This window comes from Ochotona princeps, chromosome 3, assembly GCF_030435755.1.
Source record: "Ochotona princeps isolate mOchPri1 chromosome 3, mOchPri1.hap1, whole genome shotgun sequence".
Taxonomy (NCBI): domain Eukaryota; kingdom Metazoa; phylum Chordata; class Mammalia; order Lagomorpha; family Ochotonidae; genus Ochotona; species Ochotona princeps.
The window spans coordinates 111,406,930-111,426,790 of NC_080834.1; the positions used below are offsets into that span (position 1 = coordinate 111,406,930).

A 19,861-nucleotide genomic window follows, 5' to 3' on the forward strand; every position below is an offset into this window, starting at 1 on the left:
GTATCTAGCTTAGCATTTAAGAGACTTATGGGGACTTGCACCGTATCTCCATGTGCCAGGGTACAGGTGCAAATTCCACTTTGTATTCCAGTTTCTGGCTAGTATTACCCTGGGAAGCAGTAGGTGAGGAATTTTCACCATATTCTATCTACTAAAGATATCTGCAGCAAAAACACATACCATAGAAATGTTAGTTAACTAATGGAGAAATCAGATCCTTTATATATTACAGAGTGTGAAGTAGCACAACCATTTGAAAACAGTTTGTCAGCTTCTGGAAACATAAAATATAAATGTAGTTACCCAGTAACTTCACTGCTTGGGATACACCAAAGAGTAATGAAAACACAAGACAACCCAAAGATTTATACATGAATAGAGTTCTAGGTTCCTGCCATTCCTCTGACCTAGCAAGTTGATGGAAGATGTCTCTTTCTTTCTTTCTCTCTCTCTCTCTCATTCTCTAGCTCTATAAGTGTGCGTGCTTCTTCCACTGGTTCTGTTGCTATGTTTTTGAAATAAGTAAATAAGTCTTTCCAACACCCTATATAAGAATCTGTACTTCCCCAATAAGCCAGAACTGCTGGACAGAACCCCTGTCTGTCTGTCTCGCGTGCGCGACCAGAGGCTGGGTGGCGGGCAGCAGGCTCATCCCCCACCGGCAACAGGGTACTAGAGGAATCTGTGGGGAAGACCCCCCATTAGAGAAATAAAAAGATGAAAAATTATAAAAAATATTAAGTATTTTATTTCATACAACGACACTTTTTGAAATGCAATTCTAGTATTGCATATCAAGCATGGCTCATTCAAAATGTAATTAACCCTATAAACACTCAACATGGACAAAAGTTATTGGGAGTATATCAAAATTATATAACACTACTGTAATTTATAAAATTGGAAATAAGACTTTAATTATAATATGTCTTAACATTCTTGGAATATCTTTTGGGTATATTATATTGAGGTAATATACATTTACAAATCGTTTTAGACACACTGATAAAATTATAGATCAAATAACTGTACAAAGTACAAACTACTGTTTCTTATGAACATCTTTAACAGACTACTGCAGTTAGTAAAGTATGTAATGGATAAAATGAAAAGACAGGAGGTCAGATTATGGTTGCCATGTCTCCAAGCCTGGAGAATTCTGCTGACGTTGTATTAGTTAACATGTAGAACAAATGAAAAAATTGGATTGTTGAAGATACTGAATTGTCTTAACAACTACAATTGCTTTCATCATTAGAACATATAATTGATGCCAGCAGATCCCACACACCCAGCTTATTACAACACCTCTGTTGAAGATCTATATAATTTGTTGGTGTGTTTTCTACAGAATGGATATTTATCAAATTTCTTCCTCAGTGTGAGCTCCTCAAGGGCATAGATACTTTTCCCTCATGAATATCTTATTTGTTTTTGGCATTTCCCATTGTATACAGAACATGAGGATGAAGCATTATCATCGCCATAATAAGAGCGATGACTGTGCAGGTTGATGTGGATCGGTTGTTCTATTTCACTTGAAATAATTCTGCATTTGATTCATCTCAATTTTATGATCTCGAATATGTAAGCAAACTATAGTCACATTGTCCTTACTCTACTCCAATATTTACACATGATGCCAATAAGTGCTGGCACCCTATAATGTGACTGTATCGAAAGACATTTCTGGGAGAGGATGGTTTAGTTGAAATGAAGCTTTTATCCAACTGGAATGATGTCATTATCAGCAGGGCTTAGAATATACCAACATGGAGTCAGATTACATGAGGACACAAGTTGGCAAGTCTCTGCAAACCAACACTGAGGTCTCACCATGATTCTACAGCCTTAACAACTATGAGACAATCAATATCAGCTCTTACATGCTACCCAGTAGCTCCCAGCAGTTCTGCAAGCTAGAGCAATTTTAATACGTATTGTTTTCATTTCTAATCAATACTACCTTCAACTGCCAAAATCCCTAATGCTCAGTTGGTATATTTTGCTCAATTTAAGCTTTTTTTCAAATTTCATTCTGATTGTTCCAATTCAAAGCAAGTAGCACAAGATGTTAGAAGAAAAGCATTTCCGTCTTTCATGATGGTCCCGAATTTACATTCAAACAACTTGGCAAACAAAACAAAACAAAACACTTCAACACACTTTTTAAGAGCGCTTTATAAAGCAGCAAAAATACAGATCCATTTGTGTACATCATCCACTCACCTAACTACCCACCCTTCCATTATCTAATCTCCAAGTTACAAACAATATGAAAGGTAATTGGCATTGATCATTTGCTTGCTAACCAAACATTTTCCTGCTTCATTTCCAATTCTGTGGGAACAAACGCTTTGGCAAAAAAATATAAAAGGTGGGACAAGCACTGTGGGAACATCAAGCTAAGCTAATGTTTGGGACATTCAAAACTCATGTCAGATTGCTTGCAATTGAGTTCTACTTCTGTTTCCAATCCAGCTTCCTATTACTGTGTACCCTGTTTGCAGTATATGATGGTCCAAGATTTCCAGTCCCTCATCTCAGCACAGGAAACTCAGATGCCACTTCTTGCCCCTGGTTTCAGTCAGTCAGTGTGTCCCAGGCCTGGTATGGTGAGTAATTTGGAAGTGAATCATTAGAAGGAAGATCTCCCTCTCTGGCTCTGTCTTTTCTCCCTCCTTTTTCAGTTTGTGTTTCAAATGCAGCAAAAATTCAAAATAAACATGTTTGTTTTTTTGTACAAGAGAGCCCAGTGTTGTGGAGCAGCAGGTTAAGCAGCCACCTTTAACAACAGCATCCTTTATGAGTGTCAGTTCAAGCTTTGGGTGTTCTCCTTCTGATCCAGCTCCCAGCTAATGAACATAAGAAAGCATCAGAAGACCTGGTTCCCTGCATCCATTTCCAGGCTTAACCATATCAAGGCCTGAGGAGTGAAGCAGTGGTTGGAAGATGATGCTCTATGTCTCTCCACATTTCTCTGTAATTGGGCCTTTGTTTTTAAAAAGGGCCCGGCGCCATGGTCTAGCAGCTAAAGTCCTAGCCTTGAACGCGCCAGGATCCCATATGGGCACCAGTTCTAATTCTGGCAGCTCCACTTCCCATACAGCTCCCTGCTTGTGGTCTGGGAAAGCAGTCGAGGATGGCCCAGAGATCTGGGACCCTGCATCCACGTGGGAAACCCAGAAGAAGCTCCTGGCTCCTGGCTTTAGATCAGTGCAGCACCGGCCATTGTGGTCACTTGGGGAGTGAATCAGTGGATGGAAGATCTTTCTCTCTGTCTCTTCTCCTCTCTGTATATCTGACTTTCCAATAAAAATAAATAAATCTTAGAAATATATATATATGGTGTATCTATATATACATAGATTAAAAAGCAACATTCATGAAATATCAGCATATGTAAAACATATTGACCTTCAGCTTAATGACTGATTCTTTGAAAACGCAACATATTTATCCCTTATCATCATAAATATTTTTTTCATTTTAAAATTTCAAGTTTAAAAAATGTACACATGCCTAAAACCAAAGATGATATAGAGATTCAGAAACACAGCTGTCTAATAATTTGTAGCTTGTAATTTTGTTCAGTGAGCTATTTCTAAATTATCTAAGACAGCACAAACTTATGTTAAGCTAGTTTATCTTTGCTGATTTTCTAATAGTTTTTCTCTTCATATACAATGAACACAGTGCACATCACCAGTTGACATCTAATGTTATATACCTGCTGCCACAGCAAGCTGTTCATCAGTTAATAGACACACTGACTTCTTTGTTCTATTCTTTTCTTTAGGGTATCTGAATAAGATTTCTTTTTCACACAGAAATCTGTATCATTTTTTTCTTCTCTGTGGTGTTGCTCAAATGTTAATGTTTAATGATTCTAAACTTCTCAAATAAAATGTATCTTAGTGGTGCTTTGGTTCATGATTTTTTATTTAACCACAGAAATAATACACATTTTTTCAAATCAATTTAGCAGTTGGGGGAAGTTAGATTGGTCACAGATGACCCTAGAGAGTAATAAAGTTCCTGAAAACATGTACTTACAAATTCCAAGGCTCTGAGAACTTCAAGCTATAATGCACTACGACTGTGCTCTCCAAATCACTCAGTATAATCAGTTGGACCTAAAGATGTTACGTGTAGGGTCAGGCATGATGGCTCAATGGTTAAATTCTCACCCTTCAGGAGCCAGCCTCCCATATGGGTGCCTGTCTATGTACCAGCTACTCTACTTCCTATGCAGCTTGCTGGTTATGGCCTGGGAAAGCAGCAGAGGACGGCCCAAAGTCTGAGGATTCTGCATCTGTGTGGGAGAAGCAGAAGAAGCTCCTGACTCTGGGCTTCAAATTGGCTCAGCTCTGGCCATTGGGGCCATTTAGGGAGAGTACCAGCAGATGGAAGAAATTTCTCTCTGTATCTCCTTCTCCCTGTAAATCTGATCTGTATTTGCAATATAAATATTTTTGCCAGTGTATCTTGTAGTGCAGTCAGAAAAGATCTAGAATAAAAAGATAGCTTTGTAGTCCAAAGCCTCCCGACCACCACATTGATCAAGTTATAGATCTTCCCAAATAGCTTTGGTCATTTTCCTGTTTCCAGATATTTTTAGCTCACAATCATTTCTTTTCCTCTAGTTATCATAATTATGTAGCAGTAACTATTTTGGTCAAAGTGATACAGTCTTGAAGAATCATCAGGAAATATTTAAAAAACTATAAGATTTGCAACAACCTAATTCTGAGTCCAGATCTCAGTATACAGACACTAAAAATACTGTAGTACATGTGAATATGTGAGTATCTTGTTCCCTGATAGAGCACTCTGAAGTTCTGTTCTACATGGTACCACAGACAATGGATAAGTTGAATAATAGAATCACAACAAATTAAAAATTACCGCAAGATAGTAAATATTCATTTGATTGAACAAAGATTAGAGACAATAAGGTTTATGACATACAAGCAACTAATCATGTAGAAATTCTGAGTGAAAAAAAATGAATCTCCTAGGTAAACAGGGAAATCACCAATTTGGCATAATAAATTGATCATATTTGATCTAATTGGTAAAGAGTACTTAGGGAAAACTGTGATTCTATGCTACTAAACCATCAACACATTCAACATTCTAACAGTTCTTATAATTATCCACTCACTTAAATTTTGTTGCTTTCTTTCCCTAACAACTAAATTTCAATATGACTTCCATTACATTCACATCCTTCATACATTTTTCAACAGGATTATATTTAATTTTATCCATCAATATGATAGCTATTGGGGTACAGGACATACATTAATACAATCATGACTGACTGTGTCTTTATATAATGTTATTGGCATTTTTAGATAAATATATCTCTAGTAGCATAAACAAACTTGCATAGTCTACAGGCACTTTTCCTGTGCTAAGCTTTATAAAAGTCAGCACATAGGGCCTGGCGGCGTGGCCTAGCGGCTAAAGTCCTCGCCTTGAAAGCCCCGGGATCCCATATGGGCGCTGATTCTAATCCCGGCAGCTCCACTTCCCATCCAGCTCCCTGCTTGTGGCCTGGAAGGCAGCCGAGGATGGCCCAAAGCTTTGGGACCCTGCACGCGCGTGGGAGACCCGGAAGAGGTTCCTGGTTCCCGGCTTTGGATCAGCGCAGCACCGGCCGTTGTGCACTCACTTGGGGAGTGTATCATCAGACGGAAGATCTTCCTCTCTGATTCTACTCTCTGTATATTTGACTTTGTAATAAAAGTAAATAAATCTTTTTTTAAAAACTCAGCACATGAATTCAAAGTAGGTAATGTGTGATTACAGAAGAGGATGATACTGTTCAAATACTTATAATAAGTTTATAATAAACTTGTTGGGCAAAAAATAATGTACATATCACAGGACAAGATGATAATTAGAAGCATGGTGAATTATCTCTTTATCAACACGTTTATATTGTCTTTCTGTTTAAACTGACAGAAATTAAAAACGGCAAATTAAATAATTCCTAACAAAAATGTTTGTCAAATGAGGTAAGCACAATCCTAGAAAACTCCGGCTTAGCTGAAATCTGCTTTTGGCCTTCTCATCTATGGAGACCCAGTTCTATGTATGAGTATTGCACAAGAAATATCAGGCTACTTGTCAGCACAGTTCCGTCAAACAATAAAAAAGCAAAAGTAATTTAGCAGTGCTCTAGAAATGTAAATAAAATGAGATGCACCTATGTACTCTCGAGAACTGTATTTTCACTATGCTTTCAATATTCTCCACAACTTGTGAAACATTTTGTCAGCTTACAGAGATTTAGAAATACAACAACTACATATTTGATTATGTCTCATAAAGTCAAAGGTCTGTCATTTTATCATCACAAGGGTCATTAAATTGATACAAAATCAAGTCTATCATTTACCTGGTAGTTAACACTGAGACTGGTCCTTTTCTTGATTGATATAGATAATTTTAACAAATTATGTCACAATCACAATGACATAGCTAGCTAATAGTCTAACCTCATAACATGATATCTCCATTTATTTTATAAAGTACGACAGAGAGGAAAGTAATTGTGTATATATCTTAGGTGTAGAAGGAGAAACACTGAGTGATGGCTCCCTGGTCTTAAATTCTATGGCAGGCGTAACTCCTATGCAACCCCTGCATCATCCTTGTGGCTTATCCAGTCTATTAAGAGTCTATAATAGTCAAACAACTTTACGTTTAAATCTTGTATCTGAAGTTCCTCATCAACGCATCTTATCTTTTGCTAAATTTCATATCCTTTCTTACCAGATTAGGAAACAGACCCATATGGGAAACAAAAACTAGGGCTTTCTTCAGGTTGTTCCAGCCAGTGCTGCTGGCATTTGGAAAGCACAACAGTTGATATGTCTATCTGCCCATCTCTTTCTCCTTTTTCCAATCAAATTAACACAAACAAAAAACAAATCTAAAAGCAAACTGAGGAACCAACTTGGGTATGCATGTTACTTTTTTAAAGTCATGAACTCAGATTACACTCATTCAGCTTAGGTTGTAATAAGTAAGAAATTACTAAGACAGTATTTTAGAAATATAATGTTATATTGTTTTTCTTAAGAGCACTTGTGAACTGTATAGTTCACAAGAATGGATATAAAAGAGATGCAATACAAAGTTATACATAATGATTAATGAGCTGAAAGTCACGGAGAAATATCACATTGAGTGACACTGATGGAGTAGTCATTATTTCAGGTTTATGAAATATGGAAATAAACAACATAATATTTACTTTTCAGAAAAGAACTAGGACAAAATATAGTGAAAAAAAATAATTTTAGTAGAATAACAAATTTTATTGAAGCCAATCATCAGTGCAGAGGCATAAACACACACTATCCCTTTTGTAGTAATTCCTTCTCCACCTTCTACTTGAACTGTGCATCCCTCAGAGAACAGCCTTGAATGAATGTAACCTTATACTCAAAGAGGAGTAATGTTATTTTCTAGATCATCTAGTCATCACTGAAACACAGTTTTTGATCTACAACATTAACAGTTTGAACAGGATAAACTATTTGCAGCAAATCAAATCCAGTTCCTGACAAACAGAAACAATAGGTATAGTTTTCTTTCACACTTTCCTACAGGGAAAAAAAATTCTCAAATACAGCTAAAGCAATGATGACACTACATCCTGGTACACACTATCTTCTATGTACAGACATGGCCTACGTCCCCGGTCTGAATCTCCATTATTTTTCCATAATAATCATGACTATCTCCTAGAGGTACTTGCAGAGGCCATAAGACAAGACAAAGAAATCAAAGGAATCCAAATTGGAAATGAAGAAGTCAAGCTCTCAATATTCACGGACGACATGATCCTGTACATAGAAGAACCAAAAAACTCAATACAAAGACTCCTAGAACTCATACGAGAATTTGGTAGAGTGGCAGGATACAAAATTAATGAACAAAAAACAACAGCCATAGTGTATGCAAACAGCCCCATGATGGAAGAAGATCTAACCAACAAGTTATCATTCAAAATAATAGAGAAAAGTATGAATTATCTAGGAATAAATTTGACCAAAAGTGTAGAAGGCCTTTATGAAGAAAACTACAAAACACTTAAAAACTAATTGAACAAGACCTCAAAAGACGGAACAACATCCCATGCTCCTGGATAGGCAAAATTAATATCATCAAAATGTCTATACTACCAAAAGCAATATATACATTCAATGTAATCCCAATCAAACTACCCACAACATTCTTCATTGAACTGGAAAAAATGATACACAGGTTCATCTGGAAACACAAAAAACCACGAAAGGCCAGAACCATCCTGAAGAATAGGAACTTAACAGGGGGAATCACAGTACCGGATCTCTGGAAATACTATAAGGCAGTGGTCATCAAAACAGCCTGGTACTGGCACAAAGATAGAGAGGAAGATCAATGGAACAGAATAGAAACACCAGATGGAAACCCACACAGATACAGCCAAATAATCTTTGACAAAAAGACAGCAATCCAAGCAAATGGGAAGGTCTGTTCAATAAATGCTGTTGGGACAACTGGTTGATAGCCTGCAGAAACAAAAAGATAGACCCACATCTCTCACCATACACTAAGATCAAATCTAAATGGATAAAAGACCTAAACCTATATCCAGAAACCTTCAAACTCTTGGAAGAAAATGTTGGAAACACACTGCAACACTTAGGAGTAGGCCTTGACTTCCTAAAAATGACTCCAAAAGCACTAGCAATCAAGACCAAAATAAACAAATGGGACCTCATCAAACTAAGAAGCTTCTGTACAGCAAGAGAAACAATCAACAAAGTAAAAAAAACAACCTACAGAATGGGAGATCTTTGCACACTACATAGAAGATAGAGGGGTAATCTCCAGAATATACAATAATCTCCAGAGAAACCAAAACACCAGAACAAACAAACTACTCAAGAAATGGGCACGGTAAATGGGCAGACAGTTCACAAAAGAACAAACCCAAATGGCAAACAAACATATGAAAAAATGCTCAAGTTCCTTGGCAATAAGGGAAATCCAAATGAAGACAACAATGAGATACCACCTAACTCCAGTAAGGTTGGCACACATACATAAAACCACCAACACTTGCTGGCGAGGATGTGGGGAAAAGGGAACCCTTCTCCACTGCTGGTGGGACTGCAGACTTGTACAGCCTCTATGGGAATCAGTTTGGCGAATACTCAAACAACTGAAAATCAACATACCATTTGATCCAGCAATAGCACTCCTAGGGATATATCCAAAACATCTACTATACAAGAAACCAACATGCACGCCTATGTTCATAACAACACAATCTATAATTGCAAAAACTTGGAAACAACCAAAATGCCCATCAACAGAAGACTGGATAAGAAAGCTATGGTTTATTTACTCCATGGAATACTACTCAGCTATTAAAAAAAATGAAATGCAGTTCTTCGTGGCCAAATGGGTCCAACTGGAATCCATTATGCTAAGAGAAATGAACCAATCCCAAAAGGTTAAATATCACGTTTGCCTTAATCTGAGATGAAAAGAGGTCAATCTGGAAGATAGTACTTATATATTGTAATACTATTGCAATCTCTAACAGCCTGTATCAATGCAACAGGATAATGCGAGGTAATCTATAAATCAACAATTAATGTCAGATTGCTTATGATCTACATCGAAAAACTGTGAAACCTAAAAAAAACCCTCAATACCCTATGTTAGTACGTAATGGGAAGGGAATTCAGGGAAATCTTTCATAACCATAAAAAGAGGGAAGAAAAAGTGCAATATAGCCTATCAAGATCAAATCTGGTAATTCATAGACAATAGACTCAAACTGGCACTAGACAATAGTAAAACTACCATACCAAGGCATGAAGGGGGAATCGGGAGCGATCCTGACAGCCTCTTAACAGGAGGTCACGTGCGTGGAGTATGGGAGGTACTCCAGAATGTAGCAGGTGGACAGGAAGAGGCTCGGATCCCAACCCTGAAGACTCCCAGATCCTCACCACGGACTATTAATACGAGCAACAAGGAGTATACCCCAACTACCAAGGAGGCCACAGGGAATTGGAGTGCCCTTGGAGGCCGAGAACTTGGAGGTCACCCACCACCAGCTGGAGCTTCCGCAGGGGATGGAAGAAGTCCAAACACTACTGTGCAGAAACCAACGTCATTGGAACGACAAACAGAAGCCCTGAGCGGTCCGCAGACACAGAAGAACAGTAAATGTCCTTCAGGACCAGGGAGGGGAGCTTCCTCTGGTACTTGCCTGGCTCTGGCTCTGGACCCCCACCCTCCCTCGCAATGACCATCGGGAGCGCTCCGGAAACCCCTCAGAACAAACAAACATACAAATAACCCCCCCCCTAGAATAAATAGACAAACAATAAAAAGTAAAGCTTAGAATCTGACAGGAAAGGGCTAGTGTGGATTTACTCATACCTCACTAGGTGGGACACAAAGATTAGTCACTCCTCACCATGGTGTTGAAGATTTCTCTGTACACCCCTCCAAAAAAACAAAATGTTCTGCACCTTAAATGTCGACAAATGTCTTGTTAGAGTTATAATCCAGTCTAGATTATCCCAAAATCCGCCAAGTTCAGCAAAATTATACTTCAACACAATAAACGGCTAAATACTAAAATGAAAATAGATGCGAGACAGCTGAATAGTACCCTATAGATGTTTTAAGGGGTATAACAGCCAGCTCTATATATAAACTAAAATTGAAACATCAACGAGCTAATCACAGGATGTGGCTAAGAACTTGCATTTTTTTTCTTTTCTCTTTTAACATATTGGTTACTCAAAACCATGTCAATTCCATAATGTTGTAAATCATTGTTGATGTAATGTCGGGACTCTTAATTGACTGTGACGATATTCTACCAGCTCTACCTTCAGACCAGAAATGGTCTCACCAAGAAACTGTTCAACTTATCTGGACAATAAGATGCTGGACTCTATACTTGGCATAAGTTTGTAAGGAAAGAATCTTGATTGAATTTGAACTGTAATATTGCAACAAGGTGGAGGAATCCACCACGGGGGAAGGGTATGGGGAGGGGATGGGGGAAACCCATAGCCTATGTAACTGTCACATAATGCAATGTAATTAATAAAAATAAAATAAAATAAATAAAATACATTAAAAAATAATCATGACTCTCACAGGATACTCAGGATTATCTTTCCTGAAGAGATCAACTATTTGTGTCTTTACTACATCTATTCATTTTATTTCCCTTTCATTCACCATTTAGTTCCTTTTCCACTGAGTCTAACAGCAATTAACAGTAGGCCCCAACTATCCATGTATTTTTTTATGTTATCAAACTCAAATAATTTTTGGGGTCAAACTACAATTTTATGGTAGCAAAATAAATTTTTCTGTTAGGCTGTGTCCTTGAACCCTAACAGAAAAAGTGGGAAAAAGTACTGTTATGATTCTAAATGTGCTTTCTATATCTCAGTTAAATAAACTATAAAATTAATACATAGCTGATCAAAACATTCTGCTAATTTAATGTACACTTCACACTTAAAGTTCCTTAAAAATGCATAGACCAGTGCTTTCTAGGCTGGTCTTTAAGGAACCAGGAAAAAAAGACTGCTGCATTCAGTTCCTTGAAAATATTTTTAGTTGAAAAATGCACACATTTTACTTATTATTGTGGTTGAAATGAATAATTCTTAAGCAGTAAATTTTAGTTAACTAATTCATCATGTTGTATAGATTTAAATTTCCTAATGCTGACACAGTTTACCCCAAAGCAATTTCACAGAAAAAACTTTCTCTAACATTACAGTGTATTCTGAATGTCTTTAAATATGCATATACTGCATAAACAATAATGTAGGTTTATTGTAAACATTTTTATTTGAAGATAGCTGACTGATACATGATGGAGTTGAGAAGCTCTGTCTTCAAGAATTGCTGAGGGTAATGCCCAGCACAGTAGCCTAGTGGCTAAATTCCACACCTTGCATTCTTTGGGATCCTCTATGGGTTCTGGTTCAGATCCCAGTTGCTCCACTTTCATTCTAGCTCACTGCTTGTGGCCTGGGAAAGCAGTTGAGGACTGCCCAAAGTCTTGGGACCCTGCATCCTCGTGGGAGACCCAGAAGAGGCTCTGCCTCCTGGTTTTGGATTGGCTCGACTCTGGCCATTGCAGCCACTTGTGGAGTGAGTCGGTGGGCAGAGAATCTTTCTACTTCTACACTTGAGCTGACTCAAAAACCACTGTTGGCTTCCCTAGGAGATTGTACTCCTTGCTAGGTTTTTCAGGGCCAATCTCTCCACCTAGTCTCTATGCCACACCCCTCTCCTTTCAAACACTCTGCAATCACAATAGGGCTGCACATGCAGCTCTCTTCTTCCTCCAGAATTTCAGGATTAGTTTTCCTCAGTCTAAGAACAGATCACATGGTTATCCCACCGATGGAGGCATCTACATCACTATTTCACCTTACATAGTTCTGCATAAATATGTATATTGTGCACCACTCAGATCTGTTATTGAGGCCATTCCCCTGAATTATTTTACCTCATTTTATTCTCTAAGGTAACAAACATTCCAATATTTGATTTTGTCCAGTTCTCTGTCAGATTGCATGTTGTCATTTTATAACAGTAGATTATATTGATACAAAGAATGTCTTTCGGTCTCAGCATTGTGGCATAACTAGTTAGGTGACTGCCTGCAATGCTGGCACCCTACAGGGGCACAAGTTTTGTCCTGGCTGTTAGGCTTCTAACACAACTCCCTGCCAGAGAAGGCAGCAGAAAATGGCCCCAGTACTTCGGGCCCCTACAGCTACGTGGGACACCTAGAAGAAGCTGGGTACTGGCTTTAGACGGACCTACACATGGACATGTCAGTCACCTGGGAGTGAGCCAGCAGATGGTAGTTCTCCATCTCTCTTTCTCTCCCTTTTTCTAATTCTGCTTTCAAATGCAGAACACATTTAGTCTTTCACTGATAGTTTTAATATGTTTGATAAGTTCATGACTTGTGTAACTCCTACATTTAGTTAAACTACTATGGTATTTTGTATCTTTTTGCAAATACTAATACCAGAATAAATAAATCATGTAAATTAATTAGTTATCTATTATAAAATACACCCAGATCTAGGCTAGAGTTATCATTTACAAAGATCTGTAATTATTATTACCATTTAATTCCAGTTTCTTAGAATGGAACCTGCAGTTAGACAATCAAAACCACTTATTTTACTAAATCAATAGTCTCTGCTACTTGGACCAGTGTGATTAACAACACTACACTTTTCAAATCACATTTCCTTGAATTCATTCTTTAAGAAAAACACCAATTAGCTTCCCATTACAGACAATTAAAAAATCTACATACTAATTAACATCCTCTCTACTCAGTTTGAATCCACAAATATTCAAAATAAAGCTACAGCAAAACTGAATTAATATCCTTCTATTTCTACATAATGCAGTAATAAATAACACGTGCAAAAAGCTTATACACATATTTTCAATATCTAAGACATTTATATAGAAACAGAGTGTAATATCTAGCCCATTCATGTCAAATATACGGGCAAAATAGCAAGACTTCAAGCAAGTGATTAGGATTAACCCTATGAAACATTTTTCTATGTTTTGAAAGTTTAGTCTTAGACTTTTTGTTAGAAAAGTACACATAAGTGATTATCATGATTTTCAAAATAAAAATTCTCTTTTTTAATATTTAATTATCATTTTACTTTTATAATCTTTACATAGTTGATTAGGGCACAAAGGGTCAAGGGCTACAGGAAAGTGGGTAAGACCAAAATTCTCTCTGAAAGAAACACCAAGCAATGAACTTTACAAGGAAAAAGAATACATATGTGATCTGTTCGTGTATCTTCCATATGTAGAGTAATGTCTGGTCATGCACAGATAATGAAAGTATGGATGCAAGTGAGTGTGCAGTAAATATATACTTTTGTCTTAATTTTTCATCACTCTTTAAGTTAGTCAGTCATATCTGTCAGTCCTATGCCAGAAATATCTCTTGCTTGCAGTGAGGGAATCTCAACTGAACTTAACCTGTGGTCATGTAACAGAGTGGAGCAATCCACCACGGGGGGAGGGTGTGGGGAGGGGTGGGGGAAATCCCAGTACCTATGAAACTAATACAATGTAATTAATGAATAATAAAAAAAAACTTACATTAGTTTTTCCCATTAAAACATCATACCAGTTATCCATTTAAATAACAGGTAAGAGATAGCATTGACTTACTAAGGCATATCCACTGAATCTAGTTTGTGTTTAGGACACAAGCTAAGAAACTTGGTCATACTAGAAAGTCCTACTGAACAGCCTGTGGCTTCCATTCACATCTCTGTGCCCATTTGTTGAAATCTGCTCATCAAATCTCTTGCATCCTACGTGTTAGCAAAACCTTGTGTCTCTCTGCACCCTAAGCCACCCATGCTCATGTAGGTTTTCTGTAAATCAGCACATTATCGTCTACCTGGTTCTTGGATTTATATTTTTCCATATCAGTAATAATCAAATTACCAGCACTGCAAAGCTGGATTGCATTCAGTGAATCTAGTTACTTTACATTAGTGCTGGAGTCACTTACGCACGAACATTTCATGCAATCAGTGGTAGCCTACTATTAAGACTTTGTCTTTACTTTAATTTTGTATATTTTAGTGGTATGTATATGACTCCTTCAATAGAGATTAGCTACTCTGTCTCTCATCCATATACCCAATGCACAATAGAATGTGAGGCTTGCAAATGCATTCATTTATAAAAGAGCTGTGAGTGGATGGTGACATTGATAGACATTTTGATATTCAAACAAGAAAATCCAATAATTCAGACTACATAATTTATAAATTAATTATTGTTTGGAAATGGTACAAGCAAAGAAGTATCGTGTTTACCACATTATAACAAAACAATCTGGTTACTAAATATAGTTTGGAACTAGATGACTAAAGAAATAATAAAAATATCCCAGTTAACAGTTTTTAGTAACTCTAAAGGATTAAAATGAAAAGGAGCAACTATTTAATATAACTGAAATTGTTAATAAAAAGAACCAACTAAATTTTCTTATCTAGTACTGTGAATACTCTGTTCACTATCACAAGTTAATTAACCTACAAAATATTATCATTCCTATAGGAAATGGCAGAGTCACGCAAATTCACATAGATTTATGTTCCAGGCTCTCATGGCTCTGAAGCAGTGCTGTTCTTACAAACTTAACATCTTACTACTTACTTACTCTCATCAAAATGAATAATTACACATTACAATTTCATCAATGTTTTGTATCCTATTACAAATTAGCAGGTATTATAAGCACAAAGTCCAATGTCACGTTTTCTATTCCTTTTTTTAACTCAGTGGCAACAATACTCGGCATGTAAGTCATGTATACAGTCCCTTCATGTTCACAGCCACGTGCATCTGTTGCTAGGAGTTGTGATTTACTAAAGGTGCACCCAGATGTTTAAATATAAACTATTACTTCTTATTTTCATATGAATTAACAGAAAATTACATCACTGTTACAAAATGTCCAAAGAAGTATCTTATATTTCATATTGTAACACCTTGTATTTTATATTGTAGTATCTATGCCAAAATATGAAAGCTATCCTAAAATTTGCTTGCTGAAAAAAATTATCTTCTGTAAGAGACAACAGACAATATATTTCAGATTTTGCATAAAGTAGGCTAGATTTTTAAAAAATTTTTTCAAGAAATGAAATTAAAATGAAATCAAAGAACATATAAAAAAGAGAAAATTTTAATAGTTTTCCAAAGAGCAAGAAGGTAGATTGCAAACATATGCTTATAAAGAACACAGTATCTAAAATTTCTAAATTTCATTTTCTATGTGGTTTTCTTTATTGCATCTTTATGGTAGAATGTGAATCACATAAATTATGATAAGTGAAAGATAACACAAAACAAAAAGAAAATGTATCTAAAATGATCTAATACTACTCCTTTGGTTCTTGTTAAATATAGAGGCTTACTCACCTCAGATATTTGTGATATTAAGGGAAATTGGTAGATAGCCAATAACATATTTAAATGCATAAATTATGAAAAACAGCTGGTACATGCAATTGGACACCATTCAAGCAGTAAAAGCACAAATTCTTTCAACAATCCCTGACTTACGTCCCAGATTTAGTTTACCTCACATTAAGGAAATAAAAAAATAACAAAGTTCTCAAAGATGTTAATGGTATAGTGCCTGAATGTATTATAACACAATTGTAATTTTAACATGTTTGTAGCCTGGGAAGGGAACATTATGTTTCTAAACCTATTCAAGAAATTATAGCCCTATTTAAATGCAATTTTGCATTTTAATTGCATTTATTATAAAACAAACATATTTTAAAAACTTTAGCCATTGACTCTAAAGAGAAAAGAAAAGGAGAAAATAAAAGGAGGGAGGGAAGGAAAGAAGGAGGAAAGGAGGAAGGAAGAAAGAGGAAGCAAGCAAGGAAGAAAAAAAATTGTTCAAAGAGAAAACAGCATGGTAAGAAACTGCTGAAATTAAAGGCACAGAGAATTTCTTTTTCAATGAGCTATTTATTGATATTTGAAAGGGAGAGTTACAAAGAAAGGAGACAGAGAGAGACAGAGAGAGATCCACTTGTTCACTCTCAAGACAGCCACAAGGGCTGAAGCTGGGTAGGTCTGAAGCCAGGAGCCAGGAGCTTCCTTCTGGTCTCCAAGGTGGATTAAGGGACCCAAGGACTGGTACTATCCACCATTGCATTCCCAGGCCATTGCAGGAAATTGGATTGGAAGCTGGGTAGCTTAGATTTAATCTTGATGTATTTGGGATGCCAGACTTGCAACTAGGGGAATAATGTGCTATGCCACAGTGCTAGGCTTGAACTGATTTACTTAAAAAGAAGAAAGCATGAAATTGCAAATATATTGAATTTTTTGGAAACAGTGAAAGATGAAAATGAAGGAATTGACCTAGTGAAACAGGAAAATGAAGGAAAAATAATAAAAAATTATATCAAAGTAAAAAACTGTCATATGTTATTTTATATTGTCATAATGTAACATTTATGTAAAAATCACCAAAGGATCAAAATATTTTTAAACAGATAAGAAAACTTTTTCAAACTTTTAATCACAATCTAGGATCTGCTATTATTATAGACAAAAATGTGTTAAACTGCCTATGGGAAAAATAACATAATTTTTAAAAACTCATAAATATTACTCCAAGTAAGTAACGATCAGATGAATGCTTGACTGAGTGCTTAGCTTGAGTAAACTACAGAAGACGTCTTACATTATCATATGATGATGAAATCAGAGGCTACACAAGCTCTTCTGGAGTAACTAGGAGAGTGTAACAAACCTGGGTCTATGGAATTCAGAAGTTCATTTTATTAACCACTAAACCGTTCTACCTTCCAGCTAAACACATTGTATACCTATTACATTATCATTATATTACATAAGTCCATTTACTTACAAAAGGTTTAATGATATAATCTCTACAATGAATATACTCTCAGAAAAACAAACCACTCTATCACCAAAACAAATTTTTATGTTCTTACTCAAAAGCAGCAAAATGAAATCTCCAATAGTGAAACAAATTATATTTCACCACAATGGTTTCTGCATACCCTGAAACTTCTTTCTCCAACTCAACCAGCTTGTTTAGTCAACCTGCTTTTTAAAACAACTGCTATTTAACTATGTCAAAATGTCCCAGATTAGAAAAGAGTCAAGATTTCCAAACAGGTATCTTTATTTCCATATTTTATTTCTGCTTGAAGCTACTTTATATTATGGCCCAAATTCTAATCATAAGGTCTTTAATTTTGATGAGATCGAAACATTTGTACTTCACTCCCAATGTAACAACTATTTTTGCACTCTTCACTCATTTTCTTTGCATTAGAAACTTTACAGGCAAACAAACACGTAAGAAACAATGGGGAACTTGCTATAAGTTTAGATATTACTGATAATCCACTTTGCAGAAGAGAGACAGATACAGAAAAGACATATAAGATGAAAATCGACAAGGCGAAGGGTATGAGGACACATTACAATGACTATTGCAAGTTGCCTGTGTGAAAATTCCCTGAATCATGGGATAAGATCCACACAAAAGGACAGTACAGTGGCTAATTTCCTGAAAGCAAAACCAACTCCAACAGATAACATGAGAGGACACCAGAGTGTAAGCACTGAATGATAACCTATGAATGGGATAAGAATACGGCATAAAGAGACATCATCACAAAATGTTGTCTCTTTTCCAGAGCTGTCCAATGGGTGGGCAAAATGTCCAAATCTTTAAAACTGCGGAGGGATTTATTTTTTCTGAAATGGCTCTGAGGTAGACTCAGCGTTGAATACAAGGTTGCTGCTCCGGAGGGTTTCGTATATCAGTTTCATTCAAGCTGGCAACTAATCTACTCATAGATTCTGCTGCACCATACCAGCAAGCCTTTCTCTCTTTTCTGATTACTTCATTCACTGTAACACTGGAAGGTGAGATATCACATTCCTCCTGGCAGGCAGGTGTTGCATAGTGTGAAATTTCGAGTGATAGAAAATAATGCAAACAATTTCTCAGGTTATCATTTTGCCAATAAATGGCATTCTACTGGATAAAATAAAAACTTGCATCATCTGTCAGCTTTCTCCAAATCTTATATTAAAAACTAAGTACAAAGATCCACTCTAAAGGATCTTGAACATAAGCAACACTGCAGTCAGTTAAACTAGGAAAAAAAATAGATACAATGGGTCACTGCTCTGGCCCCAGCATCTGTAAGAAATACAGCAAAAATTCAGAAAGCCTAGAAACCCTAACGTCCCACTTTCTACAATGACAATGATATGCTATTTGTTGAGAAAGTCAAAAGATAAACATTAATATTTCTTCTTTATGAAAGTAATGAAATGTAGATGATATCAGAAGCTCACATTTTTCACAAAGAATACTTAAATATTTAAATAACTTACAATTTGGGATAGGACCTATTGCTATGTGGATTCCAGGACTGAGTATGCAAATGATCAAAATCTGTATATGTGGGTCTGGTGTGACGCCAAAATGGCTAAATCCTCACCTTGCATGCACAGATCCCGTATGGATGCCAGCTCATGTACTGGCTACTCTACTTCCCATCCAGATCTCTGCTTGTCACCGGGAAAAGCAGTAGAGGATGTCTCCAAACCTAGGACTCCTACATCTGCATGGGAGACCTGGAAAGAGTTCCTGGATCCTGGCTTCAGATCGGCTCAGCTTTGGCCATTTGCGCAGTAAACCACTGGATGGAAGATCTTTCTCTCTGTATCTCCTTCTCTCTGTAGAACTACCTTTCCAATAAAGAAATAAATATATTTTTAAAAATCTGGGGACTGGTGTGGTAGCGTAATGGCTAAAGTCCTCGTTTTGTGTCCACCAGGATCCCCCATGGGTGCTGGTTCATATTCCACCTGATCCACTTTCTTTCCAGCTCCCTGCTTGTGGTGGGGAAATTTAGCACAGGATGGCCCAATACCTTAGGACTCTGCACCCATGTGGGAGACCAGGAAGAAGCTCCTGGCTCCTGGCTTCAGACTGCTCAGCTCCAGCCATTATGGTCACTTGGGGAGTGAATCAGCAGATAGAAGATCTTTGTCTCTCTTTCTCTCTGTAAATTTTATTTCACAATAAAAATAAATAAATCTTTTAAAAATCTGCATAAGTGAGAGTGAGTGTGTGTGAGTGTGTGTGTGTGTGAATTTGTGTGCATTTTATCCATTCCAAAATAAATCATTTGTCTGATTTTTATTT

At 36.7% G+C, this 19,861-nt stretch overlaps 1 protein-coding gene across 2 annotated transcripts in view; it reads right to left on the minus strand.

The window, feature by feature from the left end:
- The window catches only part of NAALADL2 (N-acetylated alpha-linked acidic dipeptidase like 2), a 1,067,904-nt gene that overhangs the window by 900,057 nt on the left and 147,986 nt on the right, over window positions 1-19,861 (minus strand). The window lies entirely within an intron of this gene.